Source organism: Leopardus geoffroyi, chromosome B4 (assembly GCF_018350155.1).
Source record: "Leopardus geoffroyi isolate Oge1 chromosome B4, O.geoffroyi_Oge1_pat1.0, whole genome shotgun sequence".
Lineage (NCBI taxonomy): Eukaryota > Metazoa > Chordata > Mammalia > Carnivora > Felidae > Leopardus > Leopardus geoffroyi.
In genome coordinates, this window is record NC_059341.1 from 21,399,327 (window position 1) to 21,414,315 (window position 14,989).

The 14,989-nt window shown below is 42.4% G+C and overlaps 1 protein-coding gene across 1 annotated transcript in view; it reads left to right on the forward strand.

Annotated features, from left to right (window-relative positions):
• ARMC3 (armadillo repeat containing 3) overlaps positions 1-14,989 on the forward strand; it is a 100,883-nt gene that overhangs the window by 55,622 nt on the left and 30,272 nt on the right.

Genomic DNA, 14,989 nt, shown 5'->3' on the forward strand with positions numbered 1-14,989 from the left:
CGGCACAGAGCCCAACATGGGGCTAGAACTCACGAGCGCCACCCAGGCGCCCCTCCAAGACCCATTTTAAAAAGACGTAAGTATTAGGTAATTCTAGAAACATTTTAAAAAGTCAGTGGAGGGGCACCTGGGTGGCTCAGTCGGTTAAGCGTCCGACTTCAGCTCAGGTCATGATCTCGCGGTCCGTGAGTTCGAGCCCCGCGTCGGGCTCTGGGCTGATGGCTCAGAGCCTGGAGCCTGCTTCCCATTCTGTGTCTCCCTCTCTCTCTGTCCCTCCCCCGTTCATATTCTGTCTCTCTCTGCCTCAAAAATAAATACACGTTAAAAAAAATTAAAAAAAAAAGTCAATGGAAAGCAATATATTTATGGGTAAACACTATGTGGAAAGATTGGAAAGGAGTGCCCTCTATATTCTAAGCACTGTGGTATGTGATCTATATTCAGCACAAACTTCAATTACCAAGATAATCTGTCAGCAGATGAGGAAACCGAGGCTCTGCAAGGTTACCTAATTTTCCTGGGTACGCACATTTATTAAAATGGCTGAGCTGGAAATTAAATCTGGAATCTGTGTTCTTTCCTCCACAGAAGATTGCCTTATAAAAGAGCGAGAACTTCTTGAAAGAAACGTTCATAAATAATTATTTACCCTCCCTGTATCTCATTTGGTATGTTTATTATTAAGGATTCTCTAGAGAAACAGAACCAATAGGACATAATATACAGATATGAGAAGGTTTATTATAGGAACTGGCTTATGTGATTATGGAGGCCAAGAAGTTTCATCATCTGCCATCTCTAAACTGGGGAACCAGGAAAGATGATCTCTTGGTATAATTCAGTGTGAATCTGAAAGCCTGAGAGCCAGGGAAGCCAGTGTCCCAGGCTGGAAAAGATGAATGCTCCAGCTTAGGCAGAGAGCAATTCACCCCACCACCTTTTCGTTCCATTCGGACCCTCAACGGATTAGATGATGCCCACCCCCATTGGTGAGGGCCACCTTTACTCAGTCTCCTGACTCAAATGCTAACCTCTTCCAGAAACACCTTCACATATGCACTCAGAAATCATATTTTACCAGCTATCTGGGTATTGTTCCGCCCAGTCAAGTTGACACATAAAATCCACCATCACAATACGTAAGTTATTAACTTTTGTGTATTATTGCTTTATGGCATTGTGGCTGAGATCACTCTTTTCTAACTTGAAATTGATGTTCCTCTACCTCCATCATATACTTAATCTATTTCTTACCCTTCCTACCCTTTCTTTCCCTTTCTCTACTCCCACACAGTATTTTATGAGATCTTAATGGAATGACTAAAAATCTAACAATGCCTGATTAAAATACAGCCAAAATAGGATAAGCATCAGAACAAAACTGTGTTCCTTTAATAGCTCCAATCTTTGACATAGCAATTTCCTAAATTCAGGGTCATCATTATCTATGTGAAAGTACACAAATTTCTAGAATATTGAGTCATAATAAGTAGCAATTTGAAAATAACATTGTTCCAGGATAGTGGTGCCAGTGAAAAGTCTTACCAGTGACATTAAAACACTTCTATCTTGGGTGCATTTAGATTGATATATTATCTAAAATACTTTAATAGGCCTCCAGAGTGTATAGATGTCTTAATTTGATGTGAGTTTGCCTGGCTTACATAATTTCACAGTTTTCTACAAAATCATAGAAAATTAGGATGTTAAGTAGCTTCTGAAAGAGGCTCCTTCAGACTTTCTCTTGCAATTCAGTCGTCTGTTACACAGAACTTTGTCATCCGACTCTATGGTTCCATGTTGTCAACATAGAAAGGTCAACTAAGACTAAATGATGCCACGCGTCTCTTTATTTTTGTGATTTATTTTTATTTTTATAAAATTTTAATGGCAGGTGTTTCTTTAACCTGTTATATACTGTCCATTCTGATCATTTTTTTCAATATGTGTTTGGAATGGGAAATGGGATGTGAATGAAAATGGTTGTCTCTTGAGATATCTCTTAATGGCTATGGATATCTGTCTCTCTTGAGACCTATATACTTTTTACTTTGGACTTTTTGAGCTAAAAGATACTGAAAATGAATGTTTTGGGGGAGGAAATGGAGTCAGATTTGACATATTTGTGCCAAATGCTGAAGACTGGAGTTGGCAAAGATTCTACAGTCAACCAAAAGGAATGAAAACAAATAAACCACATTGCCCATCCTTCTAGCAAGCCTCCTAGAGCATTAATTAGAACCAAAACAGAAGAGGCAATAACCATGATTGATTATTTTTAATCAAAAGTGTATTCTACTCAGAGTGTCTTTAAAAACATACTAGCTTAGGGGCGCCTGGGTGGCGCAGTCGGTTAAGCGTCCGACTTCAGCCAGGTCACGATCTCGCGGTCCGTGAGTTCGAGCCCCGCGTCGGGCTCTGGGCTGATGGCTCAGAGCCTGGAGCCTGTTTCCGATTCTGTGTCTCCCTCTCTCTCTCTGCCCTTCCCCCGTTCATGCTCTGTCTCTCTCTGTCCCAAAAATAAATAAACGTCGAAAAAAAAATTAAAAAAAAAAAAAAAGAAAAATTTGCAATTAAGCATTGTGAATACTAATTTTGTTTGTTAGAAGACAACCTCTTCTCTGACAGTCATATCTCAATGTGCCTAAAGTGGATTTCTAATTATTTTTTTTTAATTTTTTATTATTCAAGTTTATTTATTTATTTTGAGAGAGAGCAGGGGAGGGGTAGAGAGAGAGAGAGAGAGAGAAAGAGAATCCCAAGCAGGCTCTCTGCTGCCAGTGCAGACAGAGCCTGATGTTGGGTTCAGACTCACAAACTGTGAGATCACGACCTGACCAGAAATGGAGAGTCACATGCTCAACCAACTGAACCACCCAGGAGCCCCTGGATTTCTAATTCTTAAAGTCAGGGCACCTTCTGGAATTGGAGGCCCGTTTTATGCATTGAGTGATCTCTGGTATATTATGATTACACGTAATGCTGGCATAATTTCCTTTATGTAACAACGGATTTTGGGGGGAAAGTGGACTTACACCGAAAATGCGATGGAAGGTGAAAGGACAGTGAAAAATCAGAAGGTCTGACATCAACCAATGCCCGTAATTGAGAACAGAAAGCGATCGTTTGTATTGTTGTGTTTTTACATGATTTGGATCACAGAAGCAACAGTGGAAACTTACCTCTAAGACTTTTCTCTTTGTACTATTCATTCTTTATTATCTGCAGGGTAAAGATCACTTAAAGTGGATAAAAATATGGAAAGGCCATGAACACAAATAAAATTAACAATTTGAGGGGCCCCTGGGTGGCTCAGTTGGTTGAGCGACCCACGGGCTCATCATGATCTTGCCATTGGCGAATTCAAGCCCTGTGTCGGGCTCTGTACTGACAGTGTAGTGCCTGCTTCAGATCCTCTGTTCCCCCTCTCTCTCTACCCATTCCCCACTCGTACACTCTCACTCTCCCTCAAAAATAAACAAACATTTAAAAAAAATAACAATTTGAAGGCATAGGAAAAAAAGGACAAGAACAGTCAGATTAACTTATTTTATTTAATGTTTATTTATTTAGAGGGAGAGAGAGAGCATGAGCGAGCACGTTGGGGGGTGGCATAGAGAGCGAGGGAAAGGGAGGGAGAATCCCAAATAGGCTCTGAACTGTGAGCCCAGAGCCCGATGTGGGCCTCAATCTCAAGGTCCGTGAAATCATGACCTGAGCTGAAACCAAGAGTCAGACGCTTAACCGACCGGGCCACCCAGGCGCCCCTAACCAGATTTGCTTATTTAAAGTGATAGAAGGAGAAAGAAAAGTGAAATCATTTTTAAGCGAATAAATAAAAAGTGAGAAGGCTAAGACAACCCTTGTAGGAAGAAATAGATGAAAATAGAAACCTAAGAGCAATAATGAATTCCATATGAAAAGGTAACCCATTTAGTCACTTTGGGCACTTTTCCTTGCTTCGTTCACTGCTAATCTTTCTGACAATTCTCCATTTGTGATACTTCTTGGAAAGGAGAAAGTTGTTGATTTTTGATCCAGGAAATAGCATCTCAGCGAAATTTCAGGTGATCTTTACTTGCGCTCTCCTGTCCAATTATTCATATTAAAGTTGTACATGATTTACGCAAATAGGGAGGGAATTATTACCCGTGGTTGACATTCTTCTGAGGAGCAGATTCCACACATTACAAGAATATTTTAAGCTGTTAATTTATAACATCACTGCCATCTGTTGGATCTGATCAGAATTAGAGGTTTTGAGTTATCTGAAGACTAAAAAGACTTTCATGTTTTTCATTTTCCTTTCCAACACGAAGTGAATTTTGGCTATTAGTAAACTAGGAAAAGATTAGAAAATAGTATGGTTGTTGCCAGGATAGCTTTCAAACGATGCAGTTATTTTAGGAAATAAGACAAGGAATAAAATAAAAATACAAAAAGTAGGGGCACTTGGGTGGCTCAGTTGGTTTAGCCTCCAACTTTGGCTCAGGTCATGGTCCCACAGTTCGTGGGTTTGAGCCCTGCATCCGACTCTCCGCTGTCATCACAAAGCCCACTTAGGATCCTCTGTCCCCCTCTCTCTCTGTCCCTCCCCCGCTTGCACTCTCTCTCAAAAAATAAATAAAAACATTTAAAAAAAATATGAAAAGTAATAATACAATTAATACCCATAGATAAGTAGGTAGTAACTAGTTTTGCCATAGAAAACACATAATCTATAGTCTCCGTTGTTCACAGATCATACTAACTCCTGATTCTTCCTGCTTATTCTGTGTTACCTCCGTGAAGAACTGGGTGATTTCCCTTAAGCTTAGAGAACTTATCTCCATTTCTTCTCTTTTTTTTTTTTTTTTTTTTAATTTTTTGTACCCCTTCTTGGGCTTTCCACAACAGCAGTGACTTAAGAGAGTTCTAAATGACAGCACATATAATGGTTACCCACCCCTCCCCCCCCCAAATGAATGATTACTGGGCCACTGCAGGTCTCCATGACACGAGGGTCAAAGAGCTCTTCTGTGGGGACCCTTCTACTGCTGTGTGACCTATAAGTAAGGAGTATACCCCAAAGGGATCCCAGAAAGAGCCACAGTGCCCCCAAGTTGTATGGGTGTATGTTTGAGTAGTTTGGGAACTTTTGAATGTTTTTTTTTTTTAATTTTTTTTTTTTTTTCAACGTTTATTTATTTTTGGGACAGAGAGAGACAGAGCATGAACGGGGGAGGGGCAGAGAGAGAGGGAGACACAGAATCGGAAACAGGCTCCAGGATCTGAGCCATCAGCCCAAAGCCTGACGCGGGGCTCGAACTCACGGACCGCGAGATCGTGACCTGGCTGAAGTCGGACGCTTAACCGACTGTGCCACCCAGGCGCCCCTTGAATGTTTTTTTTTTTTTATCATCTGTGGATAACCTGTCATTTCATATTACTCTTCACTAACAGAGAAATAAAGCATTGACTGAATAGTTTTAAGGCCTAGCAGAATTATTCGTGGAGTACCGTGCCTCAGAAAGCCATGTAACGTGTAGAGAAACCATTTAAAAGGTATGTCATGGACAGAACTTAACACAGAACTTCAAGAAAAGGACTTCATTTATTCACAGTGACCCGACTCCCTGTCAGTCATTTGGCATTGGCGTTATCGGGGAAGAGTCTGGCCCGAAGTGATTTTCTTCTTGGAATGTTAAATCTCTGTAGTGTGTATAAAAAGCACTTTCAAAGCTTTTTTTTTTTTTTTTTTTTTTCCATTCCCATCCCATTAAATAGAGTTAGGAGAAGGTAATACATATTTATTTTTATAAATACCTCTTTTTTTTTAAACATTTTTTTTCAACGTTTATTTGTTTTTGGGACAGAGAGAGACAGAGCATGAATGGGGGAGGGGCAGAGAGAGAGGGAGACACAGAATCGGAAACAGGCTCCAGGCTCTGAGCCATCAGCCCAGAGCCCGACGCGGGGCTCGAACTCACGGACCGCGAGATCGTGACCTGGCTGAAGTCGGACGCTTAACGACTGCGCCACCCAGGCGCCCCTATAAATACCTCTTTATTTGTAGACTCAAGTATAGACCAACGCTGTTTCTTAGGATGGCCTGTGTTGTGCATGTGGGGCTGCACCGAATGACAAGAGTCCTTTTGAAGGAGAAAAAACAGTCTCTCTTAAAGTTGGCAAAACGCCACAAAGTTCCCCTCCATCTCCGCCCTTCTACAGGAAGAGGTGGGATGTATGGCTTTGAGATGGCTGGAGTTGTGTCATTCCACCCTTTGAAATTAAAAAAAAAAAATTTTTTTTAATGTTTATTTACTTTCGAGAGAGAGAGAGAGAGAGAGAGAGAGAATGCGAGCGGGGGAAGGGTAGAGAGAGAGGGAGACACAGTATCCGAGGCAGGCCCCAGGCTCCGAGCCGTCAGGACGGAGCTCGACGCGGGGCTCGAACCTGAGCTGCAGTCGGCCGCTCAACCGACTGAGCCACCCAGGCGCCCCCCACCCTTTGAAATGTTAACGTCTGTTCTAGAGCATACTTTGTGCCCAATACACACAGGTTCACTTAGAAGAAGTAATCTTGTCACGGTGACTGCTTTGTTACTAAAGAAACATTGACTATAGAACGAATCCACCGTGATTTACAAAATTAAAATGCGGTCTCATGAAAAATGCAAACTCATGTCATAGACTCGATGTGTCCAGTCTAAGATAGACTTAAGAATGCTGCAGCTCTACAGTTATTGTCTTTATTGCGCGAGGGTTTTACCCTGGGAAAATGTTTCCAGGGCTCTGTTTTCCCTGCCGAGCAGTGAAGGGAACCGTGTCTTTATACTGACCCCTAGTGGTGCTTAAGGAGGAAGTTGGGGGAGGGGCAAAAAATTGGCAACGGAAAGATTGCTCTGTATTTTAGTGGAAGACACATTAATTTAATTTGAAACACCCTCTGGCGTGTCTAACGTAATAGCTTAAAGCATTATTAAAATATTGTGATCTGGCAAGCATTTCATTGTGTTGCTTTTAAAGAGAGAATATTCTACCACTAACAGTGTGTTCATGCTTGAGTTTGTCTTTGGTCCTTTGTAAGGGGCAGTCGTTTAAAAATGTTCTGACACATTCATAGTTCTGGTGGCTGAGTATGTGCCGTGCTATATAACCACACAGGATTAATATAATGTGCTTGGACAGCATCAGTTAATCGCATCGTTATCGTAATTACTCTAGAGTTGATTTTTCGCTCTTGACTGTGTACCCTGGAAAAGAATATTTTGTTTTAAAATGCCTGTTAGTATCACTTTGTCGTAAGATGCTACCTCCTTTGAATTAGAATGCTCACAATATGAGCGACCTACAAGATAAATAAGCTAGTTTCATAACCTTTTAGGAAATTCAGTTTTGTGCATAAGGATGTTTTAAACTTTTGTATTAAGGTTGATCCCTCAAAGAACTAAATGTGTTATTTACCATTTTAAAAGACTTCTGAAGTTAACAGATGAAATAAATGGGAAGAGTCTTTGAGGTAAACTTAAAATTTCTTCTTTTTTTAAAAGTTTATTTATTTATTTTGAGAGAGAGAACACGAGCGGGGAAGGGGCAGAGAGAGAGAGAGGGAGAGAGAGAATCCTAAGCAGCCTCCATGCTGACAGCACAGAGCCTAATACGGGGCTTGATCTCAGGAACCATGAGATCATGACCTGAGCTGAAACCAAGAGTTGGACACTTAACTGACTGAGCCACCCAGGCGCCCCTTAAAATTTATTCTTGTGTTACTTCCATCCAAGTTTACTGAATGGATACTTTTCTTTTCTATCTTGATTCCTTCTCTGCCTGATGGAACATGGTTATAACACAGGCTATATAGTAGGCCGGAAAAAAATCATACTGGATTTGAAGAAAGATACAGAATGAAAAGTTGGATTTTGCAGTAAACCAAGTTGATTCCATATCCCCATTTTGTGTTCGTTGTTGTCTAGTCAACTTTCACAAACGGTTTAAACTTTATTGGCTACCAGTTTTGTGAAGCTCTGTGAATCCCATGAAGTGACCAATTAGAAAATTATCTATGCTGCTTTTATTACCCAGAGAGCAGACGCTAACATTTGCATTAACCTTATTTTAAAGCTGCTGGTACCTCTTTCCAGTTTAATTCCCAGCAGTACTGATTTTCCTAGAAAACTATCAAATTATTGTGCGATTTTTTTTTTCTCTTGCCCTCTCAGTTTGAAGCAGTAGTTAAAACCTACATAAATTCCATTTTTACTTATCCTTGACGTTTCGTATTAATCATTTTCTGTGTGTTTTCTTCTTCTCTGGAAATGGCTTTTCTTGATCATTGACTGCACCTAACTGGGAAAGGCTTGGGTGGGATCCCGAGAATGTCCCAGCTCCAGCCCTGCAAGTGTTGGAGATTTGACCACTTAGCCGAAAAGTTGTTTGAAAATGAGAATTTCATACACACAGGCAAACTTGGAAATACGGTGTTTTCCCGTGGTCCGAGAAATCGAGACAGGATATGGGAAAATCCCTGCACCGAGGCTCACTGAACAGGAGTAGACAATGGTGGTGATGACCGTTGGGCCAGGCATTAAGCTAAGTTCCTGAAGTGGAACATATTACTAAATCCTCGAAGCAGTGCCATGAGGCAGGGATAATTGTTAGGTACACGTTGCAGATGAGGAAACAGAGGCACGGTCTTTGCTCAGGGTCACGGCAGTGGGGTCGAGCTACGCCGAGGCGGACTGCTCTGTACATCCCTAGGGAGTTTGCCATGGTGGAAACTTCTAGTCTGCACTCCTGCAACTGCTCTTTCTCTCTGCCTCCTGCTCAGTGTCTGAGTCTGAACTTTTCCAGGTCGTCCCTGAAATGCTTTTCTTTGCTTTCCTGATCTCTTTGAATTCTTCCAGACTGGAACAGCCATGACTCCTTGAACTCCAGTAGGGCGCTTGGGAGGCATGAGCTTTCATTTCCTCCTTTCCTTCCTCCCCTCCTTCCTCTTCTCCCAGCTTCCTTTCCCTGTTGTCCCCCCTCCACTTCCTCTTCTTACCCCTCCTTCTATAAAGGGAATAAAGAAAAGGGAAAAAATGTATCCAATGGTCACTAAGAATTTCCCACTATGCTACATATCAGAATGGCCCATGGCCCACCTCATTTCTCATTCCCTGAGGAATGATGAAATGAACCAGGTAGATCTTGGCGCGCTTTTTTTTTTTTTCCTTTTTCCTGGAAAAAAAAAACCCCACCGTACTTTTTTAAAGCTTCAGAGATCGATGGTTATAAAAGGTTATAGATAAGTCAGACCACCATAGTTTTAATCCTGTGTTGGTTGATTGACTTGCCTGGTGGTTAAGTCTTAGTCTCTCTAAATTTTCTCTCTTAACTATAAAACAAAGAAAAGTGAGCCTAGATTACCTATTATATTTTGGGTATCTGAATAATTACCCTCTGTCTAGTATCCTAGGGCGTTTGGAACAAAGCTTCCACTAGGAAGGATGGGATTGCTCTTGACCTCTTTTATTGTTTTATCTCAAAGGTGAAGGAGGTTATTACTTATGAATTTAGGTTTCTTTTGTAATTCTCTCACCAGTGCCCAAGTGTTCTTTATGTCTGTTCTTAGCTGCAGGGATACCGTAGGGAACACAACAAAGGTTCCACGAAACTGCTGTCGTGAAACTTACGTGTTGGATGGGAGACAGAGACCATATACGAGTAACTTTAAGAAGGTAATTTCAGAAGTGATAACAGCATCAGTTAAATAAAACAGCACAATGTCAGAGAGAGGGGCACACATGACACCAGGGTTGTGAAAGGGGTCGAGGGAATGACATAATGCTCGTCAAAGATGGCCTCTCCAGAAGAAGGTGACATTAGAGCTGACGAGAATAAGGCAGCCCCAGCAAGTGCTGTCACACGAAAGCACGCAGCGTCCTTATGATTTAGTTAAGAAAACCAACAACACGGTACCTCTAATTACTTTGGGATTGCGTCCCTTGTCATGTGCAGATATGCAAAGAGACTGATTTCCAGGCTAAACAGAAACATTGGGTAACCGCGAAAGCCATTTATTGCGAATATTCGGACACCTTGACCATTATTCCTATTTTATCAGGAGACAAGTCAGCCATGTAAAATGAAGACAGTTGTTCTTTCCTGATGGCAGCTAGTTAATTATTGGCAGCCATTCCAGCTTTTGAAACAGAAGGTGGCATGTATGGAAGGAAGTATTGTGATTGGACAGATAGGTCAATAAGGATTCCATGTCACTCGTGAGAAAATTGCATTTGAAATCCCTAGACTTTGGTTGACTGCCTCGTAATTGGTAACAAAAACCTGCATGCTGTTTTGAAGGTGCTGGGTCAGCCTCTGCTAGGTGCTTTGCAACTAGCCATTATCTCTTTGGAAACCATGATGTCATAGCAACTAGAGCAGAAAAGCACACTCTGAAGGTCTCAAAATTATGCCACTCAGAGACACCAACGTGATAGAAGCAATTTGGTTTCGCGTCCTTTAAAAAAAAATTTTTTTTGCGTTGTTCCTATTTTGCTGTGGAGTGTAAAACGTCGTGCATTTGTTTTTGTGGCTGGGTTTTATTTTAATAATTGTATGTTGCTTAAAAACCCTTCATTTTGAGCATTTGCCTACAATTCATTGTGATTCTCTCCCTTACTGCTGATAAGCTTCTTTAAATACTATTCCTTTAAAAGGAGAACTCTCTTGGCTACTTTTGTCTATCCTGGAGCTCAGCCAGAGCTGGGGCACGTATCCCGTTCTCCTGCAACCGTGGGGCTGCAGCGGGGTCATAGTTCTTTTCGATGCGCTCAGAAATCGATCAACTTCACGAATACGCTCGACTTCTTGGATCATTACTTTTGTTGAAAAATTGGCTGGAACCAGAGTCAGGAATCCTGTTCACAGCATTCCAGATCTGGCTGTGATACCCGAGAGACCCGTGTATCATAACGGCCAGCGTCCCATCCCCAGGCACCTGTACAGCCTCACTGGGAGCCCGCAAGGCTTAACCGCGCCAGCCCTGAGCCGGCGGCATATGCACCTCTCCTGACCACTTGCGGTGCGTCTGTTGCCAATATGTCTTCCTTGGTGTGACGAACTTCGCAGAGACATATGAAAAGTCACGCTGGTGAGAATGGTTGTAATCACTGTTAACAAACAAGGTTCTGATTGCCAATATCACCATCTGTTCCATCGGGTTCCACATATTACCCTGTATGTGGGCTCTGTTAAACAGATTTCTGCACCGCCCAAGGTCACCCTTGATTCACGTAACCAGCCTTCGCAGATGGGTTAAACGTGAACCTCCAAACTGCAGTGAGGGTTTTCTGAGAAGTACCAAATAGCGTCATCTGATGATGGGACCCGAGTAAACAGGTCAACAACGTCTGCAAAGACAAAACGTAGACATCCTTTGGCACATGAAATGGATATATCCCTAAGAGGTTGTCTAAAGCGTAAGATGCCGTGTGCTAAACCCCACATGATAATTACTTCACGGAAATAATTAGAGTAGCATTGGGGGTGGGGAGGGCAGCCGTAGGTGATCTGAGCAGAGACCTCAACTTGGTTGGGTCCTATGCCTTCTTGCAAACTTAACGCTGAGCCGGGCATTTTCCCCTCACCCTCTCGCGACTCCTACTGAGGTTTTCTTCATTGCTTCCCTTGAGCTGAGTCAAGTCAGTTTAGATATATTGATCTTCTCAGCCCTGGGGATATAAATTGGACTCAAGCCCTGCCTCTAAGAAGGGGGAGCCAGGTGTAGACATAGCAAGAGGAGGGAGTGAATAACAAAGGGAGGCAGCGATGGACAAGAACGGACAAGAACGACTCCACACAGGAAGGGACAGTTGAGCAGGTTTTGAAGGGTGAGCTACAGTCCCCCAGGCAGAGGTGTGGAGGGATAGGGACCCGCCTTTTGGGCAGAGAAAACATGAGTGCAAAGACACACAGACATGAAATAGCATAGTATTTTCAGGGAGCCATAAAGAGACACTTATTTGAGCGCAATGTTCTTAGTGCCCATGCCCGTAAGTGCTTTTTCATCTTGGGGCTCCAGGATTTAAATTTTTATTTTTAATGTTTTTATTTATTTTTGAAGGAGAAAGAGAGACAGAGCATGAGCAGGGGAGGAGCAGAGAGAGAGGGAGACACAGACTCGGAAGCAGGCTCCAGGCTCTAAGCTGTCAACACAGAGCCCGACGCGGGGCCCGAACTCACAGACTGAGAGATCGTGACCTGAGCTGAAGCCAGATGCCCAACTGACTGAGCCACCCAGGTGCCCCGGGGCTCCAGGATTTAAACGAGAAACTTTGTGCTAAGCTCCTTCCCACAACAAGCTTCTATAAAATAGTATTTCAAGATTGCTGCTGTTCTGTGTGACCATTTGCGCCAAAACATCATTTTAAAAAATGTCTCTATGTTGAGCAAACAAATGATCTCGAGCTCACGTGGAAAAGAGCTCTGATCCAGTTGGGGGGTTATGCTTCCTAGAGGAAGAGGCATTTGTGCTGAACTTGGCAAGGTGAATAGGAATTTTCCGGGGGAAGAGTTTGATAGGAAGTCAGAACGGCGTTCTGGAACATTCAGGGGGAGACAGAGCCCGGTGGCGGTAGCGTGATGCAGGTCCCCAGCGAGGCCCAGAGCACAGAGCCACAGGAAGAGGTGAGAGGCCTCCGGCAGCGGTGGGGGAGGCAGGTTGGCTCCTGCAGGGACTTGGAGGCAAAGTGAGAAATTTGGAACTTCATCCTGAGCAATGGGAAACCAAAAACATTTTAAGTAGGGGAGACATCTGATTGTATGTACTATATATTTCACTGTATATATAATTATAATAACCTGATTCTGGGGCGCCTGGTGGCTCAGTTGGTTAGGCGTCCGGCTTCGGCTCAGGTCATGATCTCGCGGTCCGTGAGATCGAGCCCCGTGTCGGCCTCTGTGCTGACAGTTCAGAGCCTGGAGCCTGTTTCAGATTCTGTGTCTCCCTCTCTCTCTGACCTTCCCCGCTCATGCTCTGTCTCTCTCTGTCTCAAAAATAAATAAACGTTAACAAAGAAAATTAAAAAAAAATAACCTGATTCTGATTTTATGTATTATGTATATTATTGTATGTTTAATTATAATAATCTGATTACTTATCTAGTTTTAAATGTTCATTCATTTTTTAGATAGTGTGAGTGGGTGAGGGGCAGAGGGAGAGGAGGGGAGAGGGGCAGAGGATCCCAAGCAGGCTCTGCGCTGACAGCAGCGAGCCCAGGGGGCTCGAACTCAGGAACCGGGAGATGATAACGCGAGTCCAAGTTGGTCACTTGACCGACCGAGCCACCCAGGTGTCCTGGATTATTATTTTAAAAGCTCGCTTTAGCTGCAAATTGGAGAAAGGATTGGAGGGGGAGAGGAGAGACCGCTTAGAAGAGCACATCAATTCACAAGAGAGGATGTGGACTGGATTGGATCGGAGAGAGACAGCTGGAGAAAAGAGAGAGGTTCGAGAAATATGGGGGCGGAAACCAGTCAGGACTTGGTAATAAATTGGATACACATGACGTGTCGAACTTCACTTCTGTTTACATATATCAAGTGATACAAACAGATGTTTTTATACATTCCCATATTTGAGTTTTAGTTATTTTTTTTAATGCCCATTTTAAACTCTTACTTGATTAAACTCCAACGGGTGGAGGTTAATGATAGTAAGAATCAAAATATTTTCGGATTGTCATGATGACGCATGGCCCTACAATTCTGGATTTTGTAGCAAAGCAGTTTGACTTCTGTCCCATTCATTTGGAGAATGCTATAGACTATCTAGGAAACGGAAATGTGTTTTTAAAATATGACAGGCTTCAGCTAGCGTGCACGTTAGACACAGAAAAATAAAACAGAACGTCTTGGGTCTGAATCACAAAATTAATGCCATTCTTTTTTTTTTTTTTTTAAGAAAAATATAAATTCTGTGCTCTATTTCTAGAAATGAAATTAAGGTTTGTTTTTTTTTTTTTTAGGTAAGAATAATAAGCTGGATTTTTTTTCACCGTAATAATTTCATCTCGGTTACGCTTTTTACACTTGAACGGAGTGCACACAGCACATTACAGGCAGGGATCTACCCACAGTGCAAGTAGTTCTCCCAGCTGCACGCGTGCGATTTGTCTTTCAGTGTTGGCAGTTATGTTCCATTTAGTAAAAGCTCTATTCCACTGTGTACTAGAATCTTTGGTTTCTTAAACAGCTAGGATTTTATGTACTTCTCTTTACTGGCTCATAAAGAGCACAGAAAAAGGCAGAAGATAGAGATACAAAGGAACCAAGGCAACATATGCCTTTGTCCAGGAAAAAGGAAGAAGCCAAAATGAAACACAAAGGCTGTGGGCAGAGGTACATCTGATGAAAATTCCTGTATCTCGTAGCCCCCCCTTTTTTTTTTTTGAACAAATAAGAGAAATCAAAACGATGGAGTGTGATCCTATGTATTTACTTAAATTTTCCATACAAAAGACAAAGCCCTTGAGAACTGACTGGTATGCGTGTACCTAAAATACTGTACCTTCCGTCTCGGTCGCCATTGAAATACCTCCACCGTCGGCTCCTCCTTTATTCTCCGGGATGTTTTAAAAGGTGAATCCCGTCAAAGGAAAAATCGCCAAGTGGCAAAGGAATTGTGCATTCTCACCAAGGCATAGTTTGCAATGATTAAAAACTACAACGTAATTCGGCTGAAGGGACTGAACGATTGCATTCAGTGCCTGAAAAACAAGTCATAGAAATAAAATGAGTTTGGAGCAGGTTTACGTCTCTAATGATTAGAAAATGTGCGTAATTTCAAATGCTTGCTGGCAGTAAGAAAGAATGGGAGACACCACAAGAAGGATTAAATATGTACCAAGGACTAGAGCATGGGTAGAAGTGGAAACAGACACTCTTGACTTTGCCTTCGTATCAGTATGGTGTGTTTCCCGGATGGATTTATTCACACCAGGGGTGGGAGGTGCCTTGAGGGATAG